The 26709-nt window shown below is 43.6% G+C and overlaps 1 protein-coding gene across 3 annotated transcripts in view; it reads left to right on the top strand.

Moving 5' to 3' along the window:
• PCDH15 (protocadherin related 15) overlaps window positions 1-26709 on the top strand; it is a 400140-nt gene that overhangs the window by 36215 nt on the left and 337216 nt on the right. The window lies entirely within an intron of this gene.

Raw genomic sequence — 26709 nt, 5'->3', positions numbered from 1 at the left:
ATGTACGGGGTTTTTTGTAGGCAGAGAGTTATTTTCACCCATGGATTTTTTTTTCCATTCCTGAGTCTGAACTTGGTTTTAACTTGTTTTAGAGACTGAACGAATAGGACTTACTCATACTTCAGCCTTTCTCATTGCAACTGCACCCCAAGTTTTTGGGGGCCTTCGTGCAGTGCTGCCTGTGCTTTTTTCCCTGAAGATGAGCATACTGAAATGCTAAAAGGCTTTGAATCTTTAAAAAGCGTTTTTAAGGGAAAGTAGACCTTTGGGAAATGACTTCTAAAAGAGGCAAAAATGATATCTGCTAGGTATGATAGATTAAATAGAATTTGGAACAAAACGCAGAGGTTGGGGTGAGGGAGCAAGCGGGCTGCAGCGTGGCAGGATGTCGGGTGACCTCACGTACGACGGGGGTGCGCAGCCAGAATAGCTGTACCTCTGTCACCTGCTGCTTGGTATTTGCTTTTACGTGGTTTATTTCAGGATAGCTGCAAAGTTAATAGAATACGGGCAAGTACTATGCAGTTTTTAACGGGTACTTGTTTTGGGTACAAGTTGTGTACGCCAGCCAGGTGCCAACATAGAGATCAGTGCAACTCTAAAAGATCTACCCGAGTGTGAAGAAGAATATGAACTGGTGTCTTGGTAACGCATTCATACCAAAAGCTCTGTAGTTATGAATATTTCGTGTCCTTGCCTATGCTAGGTAAACCAGTAAATGTTGTTCTGCTTCTGATTTTATTTTGGGGATTTTTTGTTTCTTCCCCCACCCTGCCCTTGCGATGGCATAGACTGGTAATGAGTAGTTGGAGCATCTCCACAGATGACATGCTCGCTCGCTCTCCTCTCCCTGCATAAGTCTCTGTAATCCTCGTTGGGGATGTTTGCTATTTATGCAAACACAGGCAAGCGTGGGAATGAGCTTTCGCGGCTGTAGGTGGGTTTGGGATTATTTTTATATCTTTTCATCTTCCTGGTATCTTGGCAGCAATCTTGTCAGCCTCACTTCCTGGGGAGGCAGAGGATGTGCGATCACTCTACAAATCCCCATCGGTAACTCCCCGTGGTGGGGGATTAAATGAGAAATAGGGCACAAATATGCCGGAACCCAGGCTGTGGGTTTTTTCCTGGTACTGTTGGAGGAATTTATTTGCAGTTTAATTGTCTGTAATGCTGGAGGAATGGGCAGGATTACTAAAGCACATTGACAATGTCACTGCAAGTTTCCGTGCCATACCAAACTATTTTAACTTTTTTTTCAGGGGCAATTGTCAGGGATTGAAGAAAACGTCTCTAGAGGCAGAAAATCTGTAGCCTCTCTTCTGAGATGGGCTTAAGTGCGCTGATACATTTCCTATGGACTGTGTGTGATGGCTTCTGAACAGCCATTACTTAATAAAATTTTCAGCGACTACCGGTGTGGGCTGGAATTGAACTAATGAACCTTAAAGATTAAGGGTCCTGCTATCCATCTCCTGCATGGATCGTACGCTGATTCCAGTCTGGCTGCCTTAAGACATTTTGGCCAAGGGGAAAAATTGATTTAGTAAAATACCGTTTTCTGGTTTGGGAAGTTGCTGTGGTTGAACACAGATGTATTGAGTATAGCATTTCTGAAGAGTTGGGGCTCTACGGTCTTTTCCTACTTTTCCCTTCTGTTTCAGAAAAAGGATGAATTAATGACTTGAAGGATGAGAAGGTGCTTCAGCGTCTTAATTTCTTCAGATACATCTTTCCTACAGAAATGATGTGTCTAATATTATTGCTGTTTTGAAATTCTTTTATCTGAGCTGATTTTTTTTCTGGTTTTGCAGTTGAAGTTTGAACATGCCACCAAGGCTATATAATTGGTTTAAAATACCATTTAATGGGTTTTTTTTAAACATTCAAAAGTCCACTTCAAGTCTATTCAAAGTGTTTGGGTTCTTGAAACCCAAGCATGTTTTTTCAACAAATACTCAGATTTAATTGTGAGAAGCGGTGTGTTATTTTACATCCTAAGAGTCACCGAGTTCTAATTAGTGGAACTAAAATCTGCAGCAATAAATCTTGGCGTTTGGCCCTGTAACAGGGAGAGCAGGCTGAGGAGAGATGTGTCAAACGCGTAAAGGAGTTTCAACTTGCTGGTGTCCTGTACGTTCCTGTAACTCTCTTCACACGTGCATGGTGAACGTACAAACCAAGATAAGTTAGAAGACTGTTCTGTAAAATTTTGCAAAGTCATGTACATCTACATAAAAGCTCACATTTATTTTACATACCGCCAAGTAAACCCGTGCATCTCAAGCTCCTGTTTTCCCCTTCTTGTTAGGAAAAGAAGCGGTGGGAAGGGAGGGAGGTAATGGCCATCTCATGGTGGCATAGCACGCTGTCCCAGAGACATCGCCGGTGGAAGGAAGCGGTCTAAGCCAGGTGAAATAGCCGTTTCCGTAAAGGTTGCCACATGGAGCGTGCAGGTTCACCTGTCTGTAGGCCTGTTAAGTCTTTATACCATGTGTAAGGCTCGCTCCTTTGACTTGTTGCCCTGTCTGCAGTAGCTCTCTGCTTACCAGGAATGAGATGAGTCGGTTGACGCTCAGTGTCGGGGGAAAAAAGTTACAAATAAGATGAGTTGAAGATGGCCTTGTGTACTCGGCACCTAAAGAAGACTTAAAGCTCCTCTATGGGGATTAACAGGACTAAAATAGAGCAGAGCTTTCAGCCTTAACTCTGGGGTTCTTGCTGCAGGAGGGAGGACTTGATTTTCTTTTAAGCTGTACAGATGCTAGCATGTTGCATAGAGGTGTTAGAATATATAAAGTATATATTTTTGTAAGTTTTAGTTTACTGTCTTTATGAGCCTCGCAGTCTTTAATTTTAAACCAACATATTTCCACCTGTTACTTGCTATTGTTCAAAAATCAGCTTTATGTAGCATTATGAAAGAAAAGTGATCTTAGCTTTACTATTTCAAGTGATTCTGCCTCTCAAGTCTGGGATGTCTGTGTGGATGTGGAAAGGGAAAACAGATCAAGCTGTAACGTACTCTAATTTTGTATTGACTTTTTTTTTCTTAGTTTCCCCGTAAGTGCGGTTTGAGGACTCTTTGCATTTAACTTTTGCTTGGTGCACTATTTCTTTTGTAGCAGTTAACAATTGCATTTCTGTAATGGAAAAAACTCAAATTATTAGCTTATGTGTTGTTATCATTCCTGTGAAATGTTTCCAGGGAGAAACTGCTTCAGTCGATTTTCAATCTAAGTTATGCAATTCTCTATATGCCTGTGTGTCCACACATAGATTTTTCGCACATCTTTTAGACAATCTTACAGCTTCCTAAAGTATTTGTGAATGTTTTTCACCAGCTGTGAAAGTATTCCTCTTCAAATAAATCCTCACCAATCTGGAATCTGGTTTCAGTAGTGATGGAGATGTAGTATGTTGTGTATATATACAGTAGTGTAAGTTAAGGTATCGCAGCTCATAAATCTTTGAATGAAATGCTATCTTGCGGTACAAGGGAAAGAGGAGTTCAATCAACTTTGCTTCTAAACCACCAACTTTTCTTCAATTGTAAAGCTAATTGCTCTTATTGTACAGATCCTGCTGCTTTCTCAGGCCCCACGTACACATCTGAGAATGCTTAAATAAGTCTAGACACTTGTCGGCCGAGGATTACAGTTCGGTCTAGTGATATTGGCTACCAATGCAGCCTAGATGGCTAATACGATTGTAGCGTTGAGCATCAGCAGACTTTTGCTGAATTTGTGTGCGCTGGTGCTATTCTGAGATCATTAATACTGGCTCTGTGCAACGTTAGATTAGCCAGCAATACAAATCTGACCTGGATCAGGCCCAGGCACACAACAACGTTTTGTCAAATTAGGGCATGCAGTATGGAGTTTATTCTGGCTTTATGTTTTTATATAGGAAGAAAGGTGATACGTTAGATCTAATATCTGCCAGATTAAGTATCTTCTATCAGAAGAAGTTACCCTGTCAGAATGTTTTGGACAAATTTTAACAAGGGGAGTGGATTTGTATTGATTTGTGTATACCACGTGGCTGCTCAGTGCTGGGGCTGCTACTAAGGGCTGAAGAGTGAATTTACCACGTTGCAGAGCGCTGCATAGCTCAGCGCCATCTTCCCACACCCAGACTGATTTGGGAGCCCGGCTGTTTCCTATTGACACTTCTCTGACTCACCCAGACAAACCATTGCATGGGCTGTTTTAGATGGTGTCTGGATGTGGCTCTGAAGATACAGTCGGATCCTGAGGCCACCTGAAAAGAAAGCCCACAGCTTGGTGTTCACAGCTCTGGCAAGTACTGGCTCTAGGTCTGGATCATTCAGGGCATTCCTGTACCATTTAGGAGTGTGTTGGTTAGGCTTGGAGAAAGAGGTTAGTTTGGGCCATAGAAATCCCCTGGGAAGAGTGTACAATCCAGGAAAGCTTCAGCAATAGCATCAGAGAGGGACTTACTGACTCCTGCTGTGCTCCTTGCCTTTGAGGTGGGAAGCGTGCAGTGGGGTGCAAGTGCAAGACTATCAAGAGAGACCCAAGCGTAGCTGACTTGGTTTACTCTTCTGGCAGAACTTTACACTCGAGGATTTTCTGAATGCTCTGGTCCAAGTACTGTCCTCAAATTTCTCCATAATGGAGGAAAACTGGCTGATAACGCCACTGCTTAATAAAGTCCTTTCAGACTATTCTTCTTTTTCTGTCATGGCTTGCATACTTGATTGCCAGAGATAGAAATTTCCTTCTTTTGTATTCAGAGATACAGTCAATTAAGACTAAGGTTTGTTTAGTCTTAATCAGCTGCCCCAAGAATCATTATTAAATGCAACAACAGGAATATTATCAGAGCATAACAAATTTGTATTTCAGGAAAGGGTAAATTGCCTGGAAGAGTATAGCTGCTGTTTGTGTCAGGTAAGAAGGCTTAGAGTCGAGCGGATGAAGGGTAAGCATAAGAAGTAGAAGTTAGAAAATTCTCTTGTACTTGGCTAACAAGTGTCTTCAAAAAGATGGAATCTGGAATATTTTTTTTTGTAACCTATATTTGTGGTTTTCCTCCTGTTCCTCACATTAGCAGCTGGCTCATACACGTTGGTGCTCAACTCTCTGTCTTAAGTTGTTTAAAACAACAATGTGAACTAGTGCAAGAAAGTATCACTTCTTAGCTGACAATTTGATTTAGTTTATAAATTCATGAGATGGGAAAAGAGGCCTAAATTTATGGAAATTATTTTTGTTTCATTCAGGCCTGTTTGTTCATTTCCATTCTGAAATTATCCATTCTTAGGATTTTGGTATTAACGATTTCATTGAAAAGTCATGAATCAATTTGGTGCCTAATGCTGTTTTTATATCACAGATTTAAATTCACACTCACGTGTTTTTCATGGAGGGCAAATGTGTAAAGACTGAAGAAGCTGTAAAATAGATGAGCTTATTATTCCACTTCTATTCATGAGCACAGACATCAGCAATGGCCAGTATTTAAGCAGAACTTTTTTAAAGATCGCTACAATTCTCCTTTTTCAGTATTTTTTTTTAAAATTATGTCTTTTAAGAAAAAAAATCAAAGTGTCAGAAAGCAGGAGATAATTTGGGGTGGAAGTATGGGAGAAAGGAAGTAGTCCTTTTAGAAACTGATTAATTTATTCTTAAGGATAGAAAATACAGTTAGTGATAGAGTTGGAATTATTTAAAATGTTTTTGTGCTGTCAGCTGTCTAGAAAAATATCCGAACCTGGTATTGGTGCTCTTGAAGGGGAGGTGAAATAGATGTCCTTGAATTACCTGATTTTTCAGGGATGAGAAGTTTTTTCCCCTGATTTTCATCATTAAGTGTCTCGCCTACCTCTGTCAGTTCTTAGGCCTTGTACGTAGTCATCAAAGGTATTTTGGTTTTCATTGCGTTGTCTGCGTGCATGTTCAGGTGTCGTATCTTGGCTCAAGTTGTATCTGCTGAGATTCTTCTTGTGCTGACAACTTGCAATCGTCTCGGTGTGCCCACAGGCACTAAATCAACTGCAAGCTATTGAGTTGTGTTCACTAGATATTGAATAACTGTAGGAGTAATTAGCAGATCAGGCAAGACCACAGGTCTTCCCTGCTATTGATGATTAAAATAACAAAAATTGGGAATTCACCTCCATTTTGTTGTAGGTATGGGGTTTTTTTGTGAATAATGATAATGCTCTGTAATGCCGAGGCCTTCTCAAAATGTATTTGAGATTTACTTTTTTTAGTGGAAATTCTTCTGAGTGATTTAAAATTTTCTGAACAGTTCATCTTTGACAGAGTATTCAGAATAAATTATTCACATTATGATACTCAATCCCTTCCTATTCCCAGGTTCTCAGTTTACCTTTGCAAATGAAGAACTGCATATTTCAACAATTTATTTCTTTCATATAATTTTGAAACATTGCATGTGTCGTGGTTTAGCCCCAGCCAGCAACTAAGCACCACACAGCCGCTCGCTCACTCCCCCTACCCCGATGGGATGGGGGAGAGAATTGGAGGAGTAAGAGTGAGAAACACTCCTGGGCTGAGATAAGAACAGTTTAATAATTGAAATAAAGTAAAATAGTAATGCTAATAGTAACAGTATAATAACGATAATAATAATAATGATACACGAAGCAAGTGATGCACAATGCAATTGCTCACCACCCGCCGACCGATACCCAGACAGTTCCCGAGCAGCGATCGCTGCTCCCCGGCCAACCCCCCCCAGTTTATATACTGAGCATGACGTCATATGGTATGGAATAGCCCTTTGGTCAGTTTGGATCAACTATTCTGGCTGTGCCCCCTCCCAGTTTCTTGTGCGCCTGGCAGAGCATGGGAAGCTGAAAAAGTCCTTGACTAGCATAAGCAGTACTCAGCAACAACTACAAACATCAGCCTGTTATCAACATTCTTCTCCTACTAAATCCAAAACACAGCACTATGCCTGCTGTTAGGAAGAAAATTAACTCTATCCCAGCCGAAACCAGGACAGTATCCACCCCTTATTCTATACCATCTACGTCATGCACAGGCCCTCCCCTTTCCAATGTGTTCCAATTAATCACCACCCCTTTCCCTATCTTGATATACACACAGATATCATTCCCTTCGTCTATGGCCCATCCCTCTAAAATGTCCATTGAGTTCATTTAGCCCATGACTTTGGGTTCCATCTGTCATCACAGTCTTTCAGAGCAGGACAGGTGGTGTGCAGTGTTGGACTGTTGCATGCTGAAGTCAGTTCTCATTCCAACATGGTTTCATCAAAGTTCATTTTCCTTAGGCTGGGCAATTCTTACTGCAATACCATTGATGCGGCATATAGCAATCATAATATATAGTATTATATACTTAATATTAACCTACTATATTATTATATTAACATGCAGTTAAGAGATAACATATAGTTAAGAGATAACATACAGTATTATAAAGCAATTAATATTATACAATTCAGTTCATTGGCTATTTTCACCCAAAATCAAATTCCCTTGAGGTACACATTGGGCTTCCCCATCCTTTCGCATCACCCACCAAGTGCACCCAGGTCCTTGAGCAAAAGCAATCCCATGAATGGGTTTGCCTTTGCCAGAGGGGGAAGTAACCCAGACTGTCTTCCCCAGCATATTTTTCATGTGCACTACAGGAACTTTATCTCCTTCTACAGTACGTAAAAGTTTTGATTGGGCAGGGCCAGCTCGATTGGCAGATCCCCTGGTGTTGACTAACCAGGTGGCTTTTGCTAAATGCGTATCCCAATGTTTAAACGTCCCACCACCCATTGCTCTCAGGGTAGTCTTTAACAATCCATTGTATCGCTCAATTTTCCCGGAGGCTGGTGCATGGTAAGGGATGTGATATACCCACTCAATGCCGTGCTCTTTGGCCCAGGTGTCTATGAGGTTGTTTCGGAAATGAGTCCCGTTGTCTGACTCAATTCTTTCTGGGGTGCCATGTCGCCACAGGACTTGCTTTTCAAGGCCCAGGATGGTGTTCCGGGCGGTGGCATGGGGCACGGGATATGTTTCCAGCCATCCAGTGGTTGCTTCCACCATGGTGAGCACATAGCGCTTGCCCTGGCGGGTCTGTGGGAGCGTGATGTAATCAATCTGCCAGGCCTCCCCATATTTATATTTCAGCCATCGTTCACTATACCCAAGGGGCTTGAACTGCTTGGCTTGCTTGATTGCAGCGCATGTTTCACACTCATGAATAACCTGTGCAATACTGTCCATAGTTAAGTCCACCCCTCGATCACGAGCCCATTTATACGTTGCATCCCTTCCTTGATGGCCTGAGGCATCATGGGCCCACCGAGCTATAAATAATTCACCCTTATGTTGCCAGTCCAAATCCACCTGAGCCACTTCAATCTTAGCAGCCTGATCTACTTGCTGGTTGTTTTGATGTTCTTCAGTGGCCCGACTCTTAGGTACATGAGCATCTACATGACGAACTTTTACAACCAGGTTCTCTACCCGGGCAGCAATATCTTGCCACAATGCGGCAGCCCAGATTGGTTTGCCTCTGCGCTGCCAGTTGCTCTGCTTCCATTGCTGCAGCCACCCCCACAGGGCATTTGCCACCATCCATGAGTCAGTATAGAGATAAAGGACTGGCCACTTTTCTCTTTCAGCAATATCTAAAGCCAGCTGGATGGCTTTCACCTCTGCAAACTGACTCGACTCCCCTTCTCCTTCAGCAGTTTCTGCGACTTGTCGTATAGGACTCCATACAGCAGCTTTCCACCTCCGATGCTTTCCCACAAGACGACAGGACCCATCAGTGAACAGGGCATATTGCTTTTCATTTTCTGGCAATTTATTATACAGTGGGGCCTCTTCAGCACGTGTCACCTCCTCCTCTGGTGATATTCTAATGTTTTTTCCTTCTGGCCAGTCCATGATCACTTCCAGGATTCCTGGGCGACTGGGGTTTCCTATTCGAGCCCGTTGTGTGATCAATGCAACCCACTTACTCCATGTAGCATCAGTTGCATGATGTGTAGAGGGGACCCTCCCTTTGAACATCCAGCCCAACACCGGCAGTCGGGGTGCCAGCAGGAGCTGTGCTTCAGTACCAACCACTTCTGAAGCAGCTCGAACCCCTTCATATGCTGCCAGTATCTCTTTCTCAGTTGGAGTGTAGCGGGCTTCGGATCCTCTGTATCCCCGACTCCAAAACCCTAGGGGTCGACCTCGAGTCTCCCCTGGTGCTTTCTGCCAGAGGCTCCAGGTAGGGCCATTCTCCCCGGCTGCGGTGTAGAGCACATTTTTAATATCCTGCCCTGCCCGGACTGGCCCAAGGGCTACTGCATGAACTATCTCACGTTTAATTTGTTCAAAGGCTTGTTGTTGCTCAGGGCCCCATTTGAATTCGTTCTTCTTCCGGGTCACTTGATAGAGAGGGCTTACGATCTGGCTGTAATTTGGAATATGCATTCTCCAAAACCCCACAACGCCTAAGAAAGCTTGTGTTTCCTTTTTGCTAGTTGGTGGGGACATAGCTGTTATTTTGTTGATCACATCCATTGGGATCTGACGACGTCCATCTTGCCATTTTATTCCTAAAAACTGGATCTCCTGTGCAGGCCCCTTGACCTTACTCTGTTTTATGGCAAAACCAGCCTTCAGAAGGATTTGGACTATTTTCTTTCCCTTCTCAAAAACTTCTTCTGCTGTATTGCCCCACACAATGATGTCATCAATGTACTGCAGATGTTCTGGAGCTTCACCCTGTTCCAGTGCTGTCTGGATCAGTCCATGGCAAATGGTGGGGCTGTGCTTCCACCCCTGGGGCAGTCGGTTCCAGGTGTACTGAACACCCCTCCAGGTAAAAGCAAACTGGGGTCTGCACTCTGCTGCCAAAGGGATGGAGAAAAATGCATTAGCAATATCAATTGTGGCATACCACTTAGCTGCCTTTGACTCCAGTTCATATTGAAGTTCTAGCATGTCTGGCACGGCAGCACTCAGCGGCGGTGTAACTTCGTTCAGGCCACGATAGTCCACTGTTAGTCTCCACTCCCCATTAGACTTTCGCACTGGCCATATGGGACTGTTAAAGGGTGAGCGAGTCTTGCTGATCACTCCCTGGCTCTCCAGTCGACGAATCAGGTTATGGATGGGAATCAGGGAGTCTCGGTTGGTGCGATATTGCCGCCTGTGCACAGTTGTGGTAGCAATCGGCACCTGTTGTTCCTCAACCTTCAGCAACCCTACAATTGAAGGGTCCTCTGAGAGACCGGGCAAGGTGGACAACTGTTTAATTTCCTCTGTCTCCAAAGCAGCTATACCAAAAGCCCACCGGTACCCTTTTGGGTCCTTGAAATACCCTCTCCTGAGGTAGTCTATGCCAAGGATGCACGGAGCATCTGGGCCAGTCACAATGGGGTGCTTTTGCCACTCATTCCCAGTTAGGCTCACTTCAGCTTCCAGTACAGTGAGCTGTTGGGATCCCCCTGTCACTCCAGAAATACAAATGGGTTCTGCCCCTCTATAGTTTGATGGCATTAGCGTGCACTGTGCACCAGTGTCCACTAGAGCCTTATACTCCTGTGGGTCTGACGTTCCAGGCCATCGAATCCACACAGTCCAGTAAACCCGGTTGTCCCTTTCCTCCACCTGGCTGGAGGCAGGGCCCCTCTAACACTGGTCACAGTATTCGCTGTTCACTTCCTGTAAATGTGAATCAAAAGTTCCCTGATCAAGGTCGGAAGTAAAATTAGCCCTCTTACTCTGTCTCGGGAACTGCTCACTGGAAACTGGAGCTGCAATTTTCCTGGGAGAACCGCCTTTTCTAATAGTTTTTCCTTGCAATTCACGCACCCGTGCCTCTAAGGTTGAGGTGGGTTTTCCATCCCACTTTCTCATGTCCTCTCCATAATCACGCAGGTAAAACCACAGGGTGCCCCGTGGTGTGTATCCTCTATATCCTCTCTCTTGAGCATAGGGACGTTGACTCCTAATGGCTGAGACACTGGTCCGTGCAGGTGGGGAGTAGGACAGATCCTCTCTGAGTTGTTGGAACTCTTGGCATATTTTTTCAGACAGTTTTTCCACAGCCGAGACACAGGCCCGTAGGGAGGAAGAGAGCTTTTCTTCGTAGTCCCGGAGTTGTCTAGCCACTTCATCCACCGTTGGTGCCTCGTCGTCTTTCCAGGCTAGTATTGCCAACGAGTTGGAATACGATGCTGGTGCGCTCCGTACCACCTTCCGCCACATGGATTGTGTGCACCTGACTTCATCTGGGTCTTTGGTTAACCGCTCATCATTCAGGTCACTGTAAATCACCTCCAGCACGCCTAATTCCCTCAGGTACTGGATACCTTTCTCTACGGTGGTCCATTTGCTTGGGCGGTATAAAACATCCTCCTTGAAGGGATACCTTTCCTTCACGCTTGACAGAAGTCGCCTCCAGAGGCTGAGCGGTTTTGCCCCTTTTCCAATTGCTTTGTCAATGCCCCCTTCCCTGGAAAGGGATCCCAGCTGCTTGGCTTCCCTACCCTCTAAATCCAGGCTACTGGCCCCGTTATCCCAGCATCGGAGCAGCCAGGTGATGATGTGCTCGCCTGGATGACGACCAAAATCTTTTCGCATATCTCGCAGCTCACTCAGGGATAGGGATCGGGTGGTCACCATCTCATTTATGGGTTCTTCCTCCTCTGGTTCTCGTGATGGCCCTGGTTCATCTTCATCCCTTACTAAACGAACTGATTTCCTCGTGTATTTTTTCTTCTGTATAGGGGCAACTGATACCGGCGCAGGTTGGTTCTCTGGTTTAGCCACAGTGTCTGTCACTGGGGTTTGAGTAGCCGCAGTGCTCATGGCTGTGGCTGGAGTAGCCACAGTGCCTGGGGCAGGGGTTTGAGTAGCTGCAAGGCCTGTAGTGGGGGTTGGAGTAGCCGCAGGGCCTGTAGTGGGGGTTTGAGTAGCCACAGTGCTTGTTGTTTTGTTATCAGGTCCAGAGACCTTCTCTTTCTTTTGAGGGTACTGATTAGCGTTGACCACGGCTCGATAGGCATGGGCCAGTCCCCAGCATGTTGCAATGATTTGTGTCTCTCTGGAGCTACCAGGGTGACAACATACTTCTTCCAAATACTTTACTAATTCTTCAGGATTCTGCACTTGTTCAGGGGTGAAGTTCCAAAACACTGGAGGTCCCCACTGCCCTAGGTACTTGCGCATACGATCCCACACACCCTGCCACTCATAACTATCCAGCCTTGGGGTAGATCTCTGGATGGTATTTTTAAACTGCTTACTGACCTTTATCAAAATGGAAACAACATTCCCAAGAATTATCAATAGAAGTATCTTAACTGCCCAGGGGTGTTCAAGATACAGGAAAGTTGTTGTAATGAAGGAGGAAACATCATAGAAGAAAGCAGCAAAGGTGCCATTCTGTATTTCCTCCACAACAAGCCTCTCAGAGTAAGAAGTATAATTGCTAACTCTCTCTATGAGGTAGTACCCGAAGTACAGTAGTGACTTCTGTATGAAACCCAAATACCAAAGAATGCTCAAGGTCAGGGTTTTGATAAGGAGCCTCCCAAGCAAAAGATCATGAATCACTGCAGAGCAGAGCACACTACACAAACTGACAGCAAGCTTTAACGCGTGCTGCAAAAAAAAGAACATGGTGCAGATCAGAAGAACTAATATCGTGATCGGCAACTGTTAACAGACTCCTTAATACACTCTGATTAATCTGTTGTTATCTCAAGCCCCACGTTGGGCGCCAAAAAGGACTGTCGTGGTTTAGCCCCAGCCAGCAACTAAGCACCACGCAGCCGCTCGCTCACTCCCCCTACCCCGATGGGATGGGGGAGAGAATTGGAGGAGTAAGAGTGAGAAACACTCCTGGGCTGAGATAAGAACAGTTTAATAATTGAAATAAAGTAAAATAGTAATGCTAATAGTAACAGTATAATAACGATAATAATAATAATGATACACGAAGCAAGTGATGCACAATGCAATTGCTCACCACCCGCCGACCGATACCCAGACAGTTCCCGAGCAGCGATCGCTGCTCCCCGGCCAACCCCCCCCAGTTTATATACTGAGCATGACGTCATATGGTATGGAATAGCCCTTTGGTCAGTTTGGATCAACTATTCTGGCTGTGCCCCCTCCCAGTTTCTTGTGCGCCTGGCAGAGCATGGGAAGCTGAAAAAGTCCTTGACTAGCATAAGCAGTACTCAGCAACAACTACAAACATCAGCCTGTTATCAACATTCTTCTCCTACTAAATCCAAAACACAGCACTATGCCTGCTGTTAGGAAGAAAATTAACTCTATCCCAGCCGAAACCAGGACAGCATGTCATTTTACTAGCAATATTCTTTGATTGTCTTATCCTTTACAGTTCCAGTAAAGCCGTACAGCCATAGGAGTATTTAATACATTTTAAGCCTACTTAATATCAGTTTTCCTCCAGGCAGTGGGAGGTGACTGTTGTGATCAACCCTCTGGTAGTAATCGCCGGAATTGTTATGTCGTGCTTTGTAAGTGTTTTGGTATCGCTTTATTTTTAGAGTCACTGTTTACTAACTAACATGTACGCCCGCAGGAGATTAACAGAGCGCTCTATTTTTCTGTTCCTTGCCAAAGAGGGGATACCAGTGAACTTTGAAAGAAACTTGTTTTTCAATCTTTGTTCGCAGTGCATTCAAAACATAAGCAGAATTTCTTGCATGCAGAATTTCTTTAATACAGACTACTGTTTTCCATGAATTACGTATCGAGCTGCATGGTTTGCTTCCATTTGTCATGGCTAAAAGTGGGTAAAAACTGTGAAAATCCTTTCAGAAGCAAGAGTAGCATGCCTAGGTCAGCCGAATAAGTTAGATGATGCATTTAAATATTTATCTGCCTTATTTTCACCAAGTGATACTGCTTTTACTGACATGACTTAAAAAATTAATTCTTGCCAAGTTCTCCTTTTGTGAAACCTTTCCTCTTGTAGAAACACGATTTACATTTGGCACGCTGCTCACCTGGAAGATCTCCTCCCCAGAGTATGTCACTGTTACTGTAATGGATATCTGTTATACCCGCCACCAAGTCAGCCATTCCCATTTTAGATTCTCTGCTGCCTGTTCCTACAGGCAACTCTCTTGCCCTGATGTGGGAATTGGTGGCATTTATGTGAATGCCAAGACAAACGAGTGGCAGAGCCAGGAATAGATTTAAGCATCTGGTAGCAAGGGGTGAGGGGGAGAAATCTTTTTGCTAAGTTTCACAAAAGTACGAAACAGAGCGCAAAGCAGGAATACAGGGTTCATAGGTATGGGTGAGTCTGCCTCAGCCACCTTCTAGGAAAGATCAGACCCCCCGGGTCTGTTCCGAACATCCCAGCTGGTCCTGCCCTAGGCAATGTGAATATAGTGACTGCGTGGAGATCTCGCAGTGTTGAGAGCTCAGGTCTCCTCTTATGCCGCTGGCAAAGGTCTGCCACTGATGTCGGAGTGAATGGATCCTCTTTTGCCTTTTGGGGAATGGCCTTTTATGCGTGTTAGGGGTCAAACGGTAGGGTTCCTACCCCGCAGCTCAGTGTCCGTTCGTTCTTCTCCATTTAGCTCTCTTAAGCTCTGTACTGGGCAGGTGCTCATGCTCCTAAATGCCGTGGCTCTGATGATTCCTGTGGGCTTGAGCTACTTGATCCCACAATCATCTGTTCTTACCCACTCGGGCTCTGCTGAGCTGAAACGGCTCAGCTCATGCAAAATTCACCTCTCGTTCAACTCAGTCCTGTGTAGCTAATAGCATGTTACTCATCTCTGTATGCTTTTGAATTGCAATATTTGCAGTTAATCCAATGTAAAATGTAAGTTGATTCCCCCCCCCCGCCGCCCCCACCACATCCATGTGAACTAAGCTGAATTTGGACTTGTCAGATGCTGCAATTATGTCATCTTTTTGCTAATACTGTCAGGAAATATTTCCACTCCGCTGGAAGTGTTCACTGGATTGAGTCGGAATGATCTATGTGCTCAAATTCTGATGGTGGCTTGGGACGTGCCATTGATTGCAGGTACTAAAGAGAAATGATGGCTAGAGGAAACCCTTGAGAGTGAGGGCTGTTCTGAAGGTAGGGCTGTGCTCATCACTGGGGTCCTCTGTTCTGTTTGACGTCGTGTCTGTCGGCGATGCTCCTATGTTATTACATCCCATTGATTAGCTTGTTAGGTGCAGTAAAAGCGTTAGCTATTGTTAGCGTCTGTATTGGTGAGCAGCGTGGTGGGGCTGAGCCGGGGTGACCCCAACACCGGCGGGGCAGTGTCCCTGCAGGACCTGAGCAGGGATGGTGGTAACGGGGTCAATTGACAGTTGCAGGCACAGCGAGGTGATGGAGCAGGCCCGGATCCATGTGGAGAGTCCAGTCAGGAACAGCGGAGATGATGGAGATGAGTGGCATAGAAACACAGGGCGCGAATCTGGTAGCACACATTGCCATACCATTGTTCAAATGGTAAATAATCTGTAATACTTTGAATTGAAATGACTACTAGTTGGAAGATGCAATTCGGTATTGCACTCGCTTATGTCATGACAATGCTGAAGTCATCATCTGTCTCTGAATGTCTTGGTAGAAAGAAATGAGTTCTACGATTAAGTCTTAGTAAGCTCCTGTCAGACTGTAAAGAAGCTCACAACACATTGGTGCTGTAACGTTTTTGTGTGTAGAGGACTTGAGTCTTCCAGATTGATAGATAGCCAATTGTGAGCATTATTTACAGCTACAGAGACAGTATTTGTGTGGAAAAGCTTGTGGAAAGAGAGTAATTTAGTAAAAGGTCTGCTTTTCCAATTTTTACTTTCAATTTTTTTTTTTTCCTGAATGCAACTCCTCTGTAGCTGAGGGTTTGGGTTTTGTTTGGTTTTCTTAAATAGCTGTCACAGTTTAATTGGCATTGTTCATAATTTTTTAAATGTATTTTTATTCTAAGCTTACTTTCCCACCTACCCCAGGTAACCTGTTTGAATGAGAAAATGATCTAGCTGTTGCAGAGCTGTGGTAAAAAATTTCTATATGAAAAGACACATTTTGGTTGCATATAATAAGTTTCCTAAAATATTAATTTGAACAGTTGGTTTTAAATCTTGTTTCCATGGTAGTAAAGATAAGTAAGAGATTCAGTGCCTTTTAAACTATTTTACTCTCTCTTATTTATAGGAGTCCTTACGATACGCCTTCAAAGAGTACAGTGAGTTTTTCTCTGGTTTTATGCGTGTATTATTATAGAGCCCGATATCGGGAAATACTGTCCGCGGCATAGGTTTGGCAGCAACGTTGCCACATGGGAAACGCTGTTCAGACCGGCAAGCTGCTGCTGAGCCTGCAGGGAGGCCCGCAGACAAAGCTGGCTGCGCTTGTTTGGGCTGGAGCCGTGTATCTGCATGGCACTGTCAGCTGGCGTCACAGTATGTTCAGTTCAATCTTAGCTTGCGAGTCTCATCGCCATCGGTGATTTGGATGCATCCCAGAATACTTAAGGATGGAGAGCTGACGTCATTTAGCGGAACCTACGTTTGTGGATATGTATCCAAAAAGCTTTTTTGAAAGATTGAGCGTGTTAGGTTTGTAAGCCTGCTTGGTTTTGGTGATGGCCAGGGGGTCTGGGCCACTTCAGTTCTTTCCAGAGTCCAATTAACACCAGCTGATACGTTCAACCATGTGATGGGATCCCAAATCGGTCTCCTTTCTTTCTCTTCCATGTCCAAAGAATTCCCAACCTTACCTTGTTGGAAAACGGAGTGTTTTATTAAAATGCACAAAACTAAACTAAACATAGAATCATAGAATCACAGAATCGTTTAGGTTGGAAAAGACCTTTCAGATCATCCAGTCCAACCATTAACCTAACACTACCAAGTCCACACTAAACCAGTCAAGGGTAGACCAGACTAAACCATGTCCCAAAGTGCCACATCTGCCCGTTTTTTGAACACTTCCAGGGATGGTGACTCTACCACCTCTCTGGGCAGCCTGTTCCAATGCTTGACTATCCTTTCCGTAAAGAAATTTCTCCTAATTTCCAACCTAAACCTCCCCTGGCGCAGCTTGAGCCCATTTCCTCTTGTCCTATCACTAACTACATGGGAGAAGAGACCAACACCCACCTCACTACCCCCTCCTGTCAGGTAGTTGTAACATGACAGGTCACTAAGCAAAAGGACTGTGGAGCTGCTGAAAGAGGGAAGAAGAAAGGTTTGCAAGCAAGTCCCATTGCAGTAACCACAGCATACATCCTTTCCAACAGTGTTAATTTTTGGCTGGCATCTCAGATTTGGTGGGGGGCGGTGGGGGGAATTGTGCCTCAGCCCTTCTTGAATGATCCAGAAAATCTTTCAATTGTCTGTAGGGCTTAAGGTTAGCGTGCTTTTGGGCCTGCTTCTCTCCCTTCTCCTGAGGAGCCCCAGTTGACGTGGTTTCTTCTTGCCACCCACCCTGTGGAAAGCTCAGCATGTTCAGTTGCTCTTAGCAGGGTGGACATGGTCCTCTCCACTTGCTACCGGAACAGCTCGGCATGATAGAGGGGATAGTGTCCAGGTACAGGCACCCTCCCTGCTTCGCTCTTTAGCACATCAGAATATACAGAATCTATAGAAAATGCAGTAAATGAGAAATTGAGGCATTGTGCCTCCATCAGGAGGTGCCCAAGTACCTTTGAAAGTCTGTACCCCAGAACAAATGCCCCATTACTTTTCTGTGAGGCTTTCTATAAGCGAGGCATGCTTTTGAAAATTTGCCTGCTTCTAAGGAAACATCAACTAAATTTTCATTTAAAATGATGATAAACCCCCAGTACTTTTTCCCACCTGAATGAGAAGGTATGGCTTTGCATCTCACTCTTCAGCATGTGCCTGAAAGGGCTACTGGTAGCATGGAACTGGGCCAGGTGAGTAATGAGCTGTTCTCAATGCTTTCATAATCATTAATACCTTAAAAAATTGAAAAGGAGAGGGGGAAAAAAAAATTAAAAAAGCCTTGTAAATGGTCATGCCCCAGCTTCCCTTAATTACATTTATTTTGCTTTGATCTTGAAAAGACAGATAACTGTACAACAACTCAGGGTCTATTTTTCTCCCTCATATCCCATGTATTTTTAAGCAGGTTGCTCTGAAAACATCAGTAGTTTTAGCTTTATTCCAACTTTGAAACGCTAGTAAGAATATCACTTAAGCTATTACTTGTTTTGAGCAGCAGAGTGCTTGGAACAGTAAAATAATTCAATAAATGATGGATTTCAAAGCTCTGCTTGGCTCAAACGGTAAATTACATTTGTTGGGTTATTTTTGTTACATAGTCTCATGTGAAAACTCCTTGTATCCTTTTAGATTTTCAATATCCTGTTAATCAAGCCAAATGTTATCCTCCACGGCTCTGATTTTTTTTTTTTTCTTTTCTTCCCCTCCTTTATTCACTTAACCATTTTTCATCATTACTGTGGTGTTCTACTTTTTCTCCTAGTGACGCAACTGTTCAGGAAAATACAGCCTGATTAAAATAAATTATCAAGTCTCGACCTTCTGGGTGTCTGCCTCTCATTTACACCGTTAGTACATTCCCAGTGATAATTTTCTCCCTCTGGTAGGCCTGGCCTTTCTTCTGTAGCTGTTTTGAGGAGCAGTGGTCAACTGTGTGGTCTGAAGGGGCAGGAGATTTTTGATAAAGTATTTGCTGAGGGAGTAAGGCTGCTGTAGCTGTGAACTCCAAAATGCTTTTATGCTCTTTTTCATTGTGAGCCTGCCCTGGGGACGGAGCTCTTTTTGCGTATAAACCAGGTGTTTCATCGTTGGTGGTGGCACTGTAGCGGAGGGGCCGCGGCTGCAGAGCTGCGTGCGTTCAGAATAGAAATGACGCCAAAATTCTACAGAGTGTGAGGTTTGTAGGGCATAATTTGGGGTTTTCTTTTTTTCCTTTGTGTAATTATTTTATAGAATCATAGAATCGTTCAGGTTGGAAAAGACCTTTAAGATCATCCAGTCCAACCATTAACCTACACTACCAAGTCTACTCCAAGCCAATCAAGGGTAGACTAGACTAAACCATGTCCCAAAATGCCACATCTGCCTGTTTTTTGAACACCTCCAGGGATGGTGACTCCACCACCTCTCTGGGCAGCCTGTTCCAATGCTTGACCACCCTTTCTGTGAAGAAATTTTTCCTAATTTCCAACCTAAACCTCCCCTGGCACAGCTTGAGCCCATTTCCTCTTGTCCTATCGCTGACTACTTGGGAGAAGAGCCCAACACCCACCTCACTACACCCTCCTGTCAGGTAGTTGCAGAGAGCGATCAGGTCTCCCCTCAGCCTCCTCTTCTCTAGGCTATGCCAAGTTCTAAATCAGCCCAAATGTATATTAGTTCTTTTCAGAAAAATAATTACACGTGGCTGCTGCCAGGCATTAAGTTTTATTTTTCAGGATGGTTTATGAGACCAGTGAAAAATCTGGCAAATTATTGCTTCCGAAACGCGCTACTGAGCATTTGCGTTGGGCCTATTATTTTGTCACTGTCACAACAAGGGGAAGTTTAAAAGAGCAATTCTGTGGTAAGTTATCTTCCACACGAGGAATTTACAGTTTTTGAAAAGGGCAGCCCTGAGGAAGCCGGCAGCTGACAGAACCACCTGATGACTCCAAGCTTGTCTGTGTGTGGCGATAGTTTTTCCTCTTTGTTCTTTTTTGATTTGATGACTGGCGCCATTACCCTTCACAGGCAGCTCCCCGCCCTCCGTTTGACGCGTTCGGGCCTTGCCACGGTTCCGCGGAGGGGGTGCTGAGGCGTGGCTCGCCTGGGGCCGTCCCCTCTCCCGTCGTGTCTGGCAGGGAGGCCTCAGCCCTTCGGTTCCCTCCTCCTCCTCGCATTTTCACCCCTTCACCGACTCTTGTTCTTGTCTCTTTCCTTTTAGAGCAAAAATCTTATTGGGTCCCTTTGGGAATCATTTTGTAAATTATGCGTTCTCCCTGCAATTAACTGTTGAATGTCCTGACTTCTTTCTACGTTTTGGAGCCTGTAGGTTGCTCCCCATATCTGTCTGTCAAAGGTCACTTTTTCTCAATTTCTGTTTCCAGAATTCACTCTGCTTACCCCACAGACCAGACACCCCTGGGGAATTCAGTTCTGGCTTTGCCTTAACCTCTTTTTTTTTATTCAGTTTACCACAGATGATTACTCATCCCTTGCTCTGATTCCCCTTTTGCATTGTGCGGATGTATCTCCCAGGGTTGTGTTCCCCCCGCCCCAGATTATTCTGTGGTTTAATTCTGTTGCTTCGAAGCGATAGAAATTTCAAAGAAGAAATTCAAAGATGAAATTTGCCTTTCTTAAGGAAATGTTTAGTGGGTTTCACCTGACTTTACTGATTCAAAAAAAAAAAAACACCACCAATCAAACCTTAAATCAATGGAGATCTACTTTTCTTTTATCCTCCCCCATCAGCTTTATTTTCCCTTTTCTGAACTGTTACCTCTAATGCGTTCATTCGGTTTCGTTTCCTTTTTTTTTCTTTTCCCAAAATGCTGTAAGTACACTAGCGTTTATATTGCTGTGCTCTTCCTTATAATTCTGCACTCTGCTTCAGGGATGCTACTTGTGTGTGTGAAACCAGGAGAAATTTGGAGAAATACAGCTGAAGTCCTGTGTCTTTTCAGTTCTTTACTACATATGTATGCCGATTTTGACAAAATTAAATACAGTTTTTTTTCATTTTAAAATACAGGTAAGAAAAGAGCAACCAGACAGGTACTAGTACTCCGGTTTCTCTTTGCATTCTCTTTTCCTACTTTAATTTTTTTTTTCTTTATGGATTTGTTCTTCAGTGCAGCTTAGGGCAATGCCATATTTATGCCCCGACTCCCTTTCATTTCGTAGTGGAGCTCTGCAAGCACGGAAGACATGGAACTCCAGCCAGGCGCGCCTCACGGATGGTGGTGGCACCTGCGTGCCGTTAGCTTTTCAAGAGCGGTAGGCACCTAAGCCAGACGGACAGTTGTCAGTTTATATGTCAAGTTGCCTTTGGGCTATGAAAAATAGTGGTAGCAAGTCTCATAGCAGGTATAAACCAAGGCTGTTCACCAGCTGTGTAGGTTTTCTGGGAAATGTCTTGATTTATGGAGCCACAATATTTGCAGGTGTGTGATGATGTGAATGTGTAATTGATATAATTGCATTTACCGTGTAAAGACTGTACAGACTGTGGGGAAATGCTTCCTTTTTCTGGAAAGGCTCATCCATGAGAGAGGAAGCGCCCAAAAAGGGGTTTGTCCCTTTTCCTAGGGAATTCAGTGGCTACAGCGTTTCAAGAGAATAGTATTTTTTTTTAATGCTTAGGCTTATGAAGGTATTTATTATCCTTTTATCCTTGGACCTTTTCTTGAGTATGAGACTTGGAAACTTGTTTGGTAATACGGGCTCTTGACAAGATGTGAACCCTGTGCACGTGCTGCTAGGAATTAGCTTTCTGGACCAGCTTACGGATAAATTACTTCTGTTGGACTGAAAGCTAAAGCAAATACTGGGAAAGGCTATGCACTGCTGAAGCTGAAATTATTAAGGGTACTGCTGCTTTCTGAAGTTGGCCCTGTTTTGAGCAGGGGCTTGGACTAGATGGCCTCCGGCGATGCCTTCAAAATGTGCTTATTCTATGATTGTGGGCATACACTAAAAATTGCCTTGTTAGAAAGCAGGGTGGTTTGTTGGTAGTGCATGTTCATTTGAATTGTTTGCATCTTTTGGGGGCGTGATGTTCTACAGTCTCCTGTGTTGCTCATTAAGGAAAAGCAAAATAAATGAGATGGTGTTGTCTCATTGTCTGATTGTTACTTACTTTCCTCTTTTACTAACAGCTGTAAGGAAGTCATATTCCCTTTTTCCTCCTCATTGTTCCCGATTTTAAGATTGAAATTGGTATAATATTGAACTATATTAAACTTTAGTTTTTGTAAATATCTCTGAATACAGTAGCTCCTGTTTTATCTAAGCTGTCTTGAAAATCTCTGGATCGCAATCTTATTTAGAGCAAGAAGTTTCTGCTATGTTAAATGACCAGGGATGTCCCAGGGGAACTTTTGGATGTTCTGTGCAGTAGCTTTGAGTATGACACACCTTCTGGCCATTAAACTTCTCTGGGTGTCCCCAAAACGTTGTGCTCTGGGTTGTAGAGGACAGCTGGAAATAGTTCATCTTTGCCCTTCATTGCAAATCAGAGCGAATACTTTTTTTTACTCCTGAGAAAGGCGAGAGTTGCAGTACTGAATCAAAAAGCAAAAGAGCAAGGTAATTGCTGCTGAAATAATTCTCATTAAAGATCATTGCAGTTCTAGGACCATTCTTCCGTGATGCTGCTGCGTGCAGCTCCATCCCTGGGGGAGGGGGGGAAGTATTTTGTCTGTGAAATTAAGTGCTCGCTTGGGGGTCACAGTGGGTGTTGTGACATCCTACCGGACTGCCAGTTTGACACTTAGGTTGAAATAAAAAAGGTGCTGTTGACTTTACATGACATCTTGTGTTGGATTAGCTACTGCTGATTTGATTTGTGTAACTCTCTCAGCTTCTGATTTATAGCTTGTTATTCTTAGCTAGACAGGAATCACAGCTTTAGAAAAGAAAACGGGAGCAAAAGTTACCAAAAGAGGACTGCCAGCACTCCTTTGGAAATGTGAAGCAATTTCAGTAACATCCACCTTGTTGGATGATGGATTTCTAGGTAATCCAAAAAATTACCAAGTGCAGTTACTCTTGAACCACTTTGAACATAAATACTGTTTTCTCATTTAAAGCATAGTTGAGGGTGGTTCTTTAATAAAAGACAATTCTGATTGACTGGAAGCTTTGCAATTGCAAATTGTGGTTAGCAGAGGCAAGATGGCACTCTGTCTTCTAGCCCTGACTCAGAATCTTTTTCTATAACGTTTTATTCAAGTCCTTATTTATTCATTTAATGCTGCTCAGAAAAGCTTCGGGGAATTAAGTCAAGAACCTGAGCCCTCTCTGTGCATATTTTTCTACATATTTGGGAGGTTGCTCTATTAATGCAGGACATTCACACAACATTCGGAATGATGCGTGCTGTAGGTATCTGGGATCAGCCACCCCCAGGCAAAAATTATTATCAATTCAGGATGCTTTGTTTTATTTGAACTGGATGGTAAACTACAATATCAAAAGGGATGGGACACGCAGAGTTCAGTGTCTGGGATGTTTTTTATCACAGTGGAGGAGAGCTGGCGTTTGAAAGGGTTCATGATTATGAATGTCAGTATAGCTCTTCAATTGAATTTAAATTCATAGGTCAATATTTAATCACTTTGAATATTTTTTTCCCCCAGTTTAAGTACTGCTATTTTGGGAAATAAATAAGATGCTGAAAATGAATCAGCTATGTAAAGGAGATTCTGGAAAAACGCTCGGGATGTAGATGGGAAAGCGCAAAAGGGGTCAGTCAAGAAGGAAGGTTTTGACCAAGACATCAGGAGTGTCACTATCAGACATAGTGAGAACTATCAAAATCTAGTTGACTTGTACATCAAAATGTATATTACAAAGAAAAACATTTTTTCAGCAAAGAGAAGAAAAAGTATAAATGAAGTGCGATGGCTATGCTGGAGGGAGAGAGTAAAGGTTAAAGATGGTCTTAGATATTGTCTCAAAACCTAAATACGCACGTTGTCTAGGCTGTAATTAAGGTGGACCATGCTGAAATGGAGGGCAAGGGCAGGACAGCTGATGAAAAGGTACGGAAGCAATGGAAGTGACTGCATTTAGGCCGAATGAAAACCGGTGAGCTGTCCGTCCTCAAAGCAGGGGGACCAGGAGAAGCAGGAAGGAAAGCAGATAGTTTTCATCCCACAACAGTAAAAGAGCTGATACGTGAAATCATGGCTGAGACAGTGAGGATTTTAATAAATCTTTCAAGCTTGGCAATGATATCTAACTGGAAAATATATTGGCATATGTATTGGCTGAACAATAACAAATATTTTGCCCAGAGAGGTGGGGGAGTCACCATCCCTGGAGGTGTTCAAAAAATGGGCACACGTGGCACTTGGGGACATGGTTTAGTCTAGTCTACCCTTGACTGGCTTAGTGTGGACTTGGCAGTGTAGGTTAATGGTTGGACTGGATGATCTGAAAGGTCTTTTCCAACCTCAATGATTCTATGATTCTATGAAATATAACGTACTATTTTAAGGAACAGAAATTATTCAGGACCTGTTTTCAATAGCATGTGAGAAAAAGTATAAGCATGCCAGTAAACACAATCTAGGTAAAATGAATATACCACTCCATACCAGATATGACATCAGTCTGTGACTTTCTAGAACAGAAATTATAGGTTAGAAACAGTCAGGTTATGTGCATAATCGTGGATGAGTGAAAAAACTGGTGCAGAATCAACAGCTACCACTGTTGTTTAAGGGAGAAAGATCAGACAGAGCGATTTGTCAGAGGTCTGGTTTGGGGCCAGTCATTTTTAGTGATGCCATCCATGGCAGTAACAACTGTGTAAAGTAAAAAATAGTGCGAGACACAATTTCTTCTGGTGGTTTCTGTAAGAAGCCTGAAATTATTGGTTGAAAGAGCATCTAGTTTGCATCCCCTGTGCGTGGGGTACTCAGCAGATGCCAATTCACTCTTCTGCTACTTTGCAACTTAGGCTATCGAATGGCTTTATTAATAAGATATATTCATAAGCGTCAGAACTTATCGTTCTTTGGTCTTTTAATATAAAATTCTAATTCCAGTCCTGGTGGCTGGAAATCATCTGGCTGCAACAGCATTTAGGCAAACCTTGATCCTCCCAATCAGGCCACTACAATTCCGACTGCTTTGCTGCTGTCTTCAAGGCTGCTTTGCAGAAGAGATCAGCCTTTTATCTTGAGTGGGTACAAACTCCTTTAGTGAGTGCATTCCTTTTTGGTAATGGCAATGAAAGAAGTCTCCTTTGATTCCCATGCAATCTCTGGACTCTGTAGGAGAGATTTTGTATCGCCACACCTGAAGTGTTTCTGTGCGGCAGGTGAATATGCGGCACAATGAACTTTTCCCTGGAGCTTACTGTTCAGCTTACAGTGATGATAACGAGTTGGGTCTGCTTGTGGTGTCACGTTATGCTAAACAAGAAGAGGAAGACTTATTGTCTGGGACTTAGCCTCCTTACCTGTATGAATCACGTTGCATACGTTTCAGACTCTGTTCAGACCGTTGTCCGTGGCTGGGATCTGAACGGTGTTGCTGTGGAGCCTGTTTCAGGGTTTTGTGACATAGCTTTACTTAATTCCAAATAGTTTTCTCTGCTCTGAGGTTTGAAAGCTGAAGCTTGCTTATCTCCAGAAGCATCTGGTCATTATATCAGTATATTTTTACCAAAGACAGTTAGTTACACTTGTTATGCATTTGTTCTCTGTATTGCACGGCAATTTCTTTGGGTGATGACAGGCACGCTTTACAGCAATAAGCAAACAGGTGTAAAGTTTTATCTACACAGAGGAGCAATCAAAGGGAACGGGTTTGTTTTCTTGCAGTGCACTCTGCAGGAGGTTTAAACACACTTGGATGATTCATGCAATTCAATTTTTCTAGATTGAGTGGAAGAAGATAGTCTTAGCAATGTACTTCAGGACTGGGGATAGAATGTGATTGTACTTCTTGCAGACCATTCAATCAAAATCTTTACTCCCGAGCTCATCTTTCTGCAGCAGGGCTGTTGAACAGCTTGGACTATTCAGTGTGATGTATGCACCGAGGTATGCATTTTCTCTGTCTTTGCTTTTGGCTGAAGAGGTTTTCCAAGTAAAATGGGATTGGGCTTTGCTAGGTAAGCCATGAAGTACAGGTGTCAGACCTCCTGCAGCTGTGTGTTGAGACAAGAACCCTGAGTCTGTTTCCAGATCATTTGGCAATTAAGTTGAGGCAAAATTTGAAATATTTGTCTTTCAGGGCTAGAATTGAATGAGTTTTTTTGTTAACTCTATCTTATCTGCTAGTAAGAGTTGCCTGCTGAAGGAAGAAAAAAAAGTGACCAAATGGTTGATGTTTATGATGTGGTGTTCTACACGCTCATGTGCTCCCATTTGCACTTCTTTTCTGTGGGAAAGAAAAAGAGTTTGGGATTTTTGTTCTGTTTTCTAAATCAGATGAGTAAAAGTCTGTTTGTCAGCAGTTTTGGCTTTGTATCCTTTAATAAAGGAATTTTCTGCTGTTGTGTTTTTTCCTGTCCCATTTAGAATATCTATTAAGATTGCTTTTGCAATTTAAAGACTGTTTCTCAGCAGGACCTTACACCCTCAATAGGATGTTAGTGCTCATCTGTCTGAAGGGAAGAGTCCTTGAGGCCAGTAGCCTCGTGTCCTTGCCCTCGTTTGTCCATGAAGGAATGCACTTCGCAGTTAATTTCTCCCACTTCTCTTGTAAAAGCAAGGCCCTTGGAGAAGGGCCTTGAAAGAAGACAATCTTACGTCTTTTCCACAACACTTGACTACCGTTACATTGGATTTTTGCTAGACGATGACTGCAAAGGCATCTGCATTCTTCTGTAGACCTGCACGTGCAGCAAAAGCTGTCAGACCTGAGGAGCATTTTGTGCTCAGTAGCCCCCGGCTGCGCGTTTCAGCAGGAATCCTCGTACTTCTGTGCCTGCTGGAAGGGCTGGCCTGCTTCAGCGCTGCCTGTGTTTTTGGCACAAGGTGCTT

Source organism: Pelecanus crispus, chromosome 10 (assembly GCF_030463565.1).
Source record: "Pelecanus crispus isolate bPelCri1 chromosome 10, bPelCri1.pri, whole genome shotgun sequence".
Taxonomy (NCBI): domain Eukaryota; kingdom Metazoa; phylum Chordata; class Aves; order Pelecaniformes; family Pelecanidae; genus Pelecanus; species Pelecanus crispus.
This window is presented reverse-complemented; position numbering and strand designations above follow the sequence as displayed.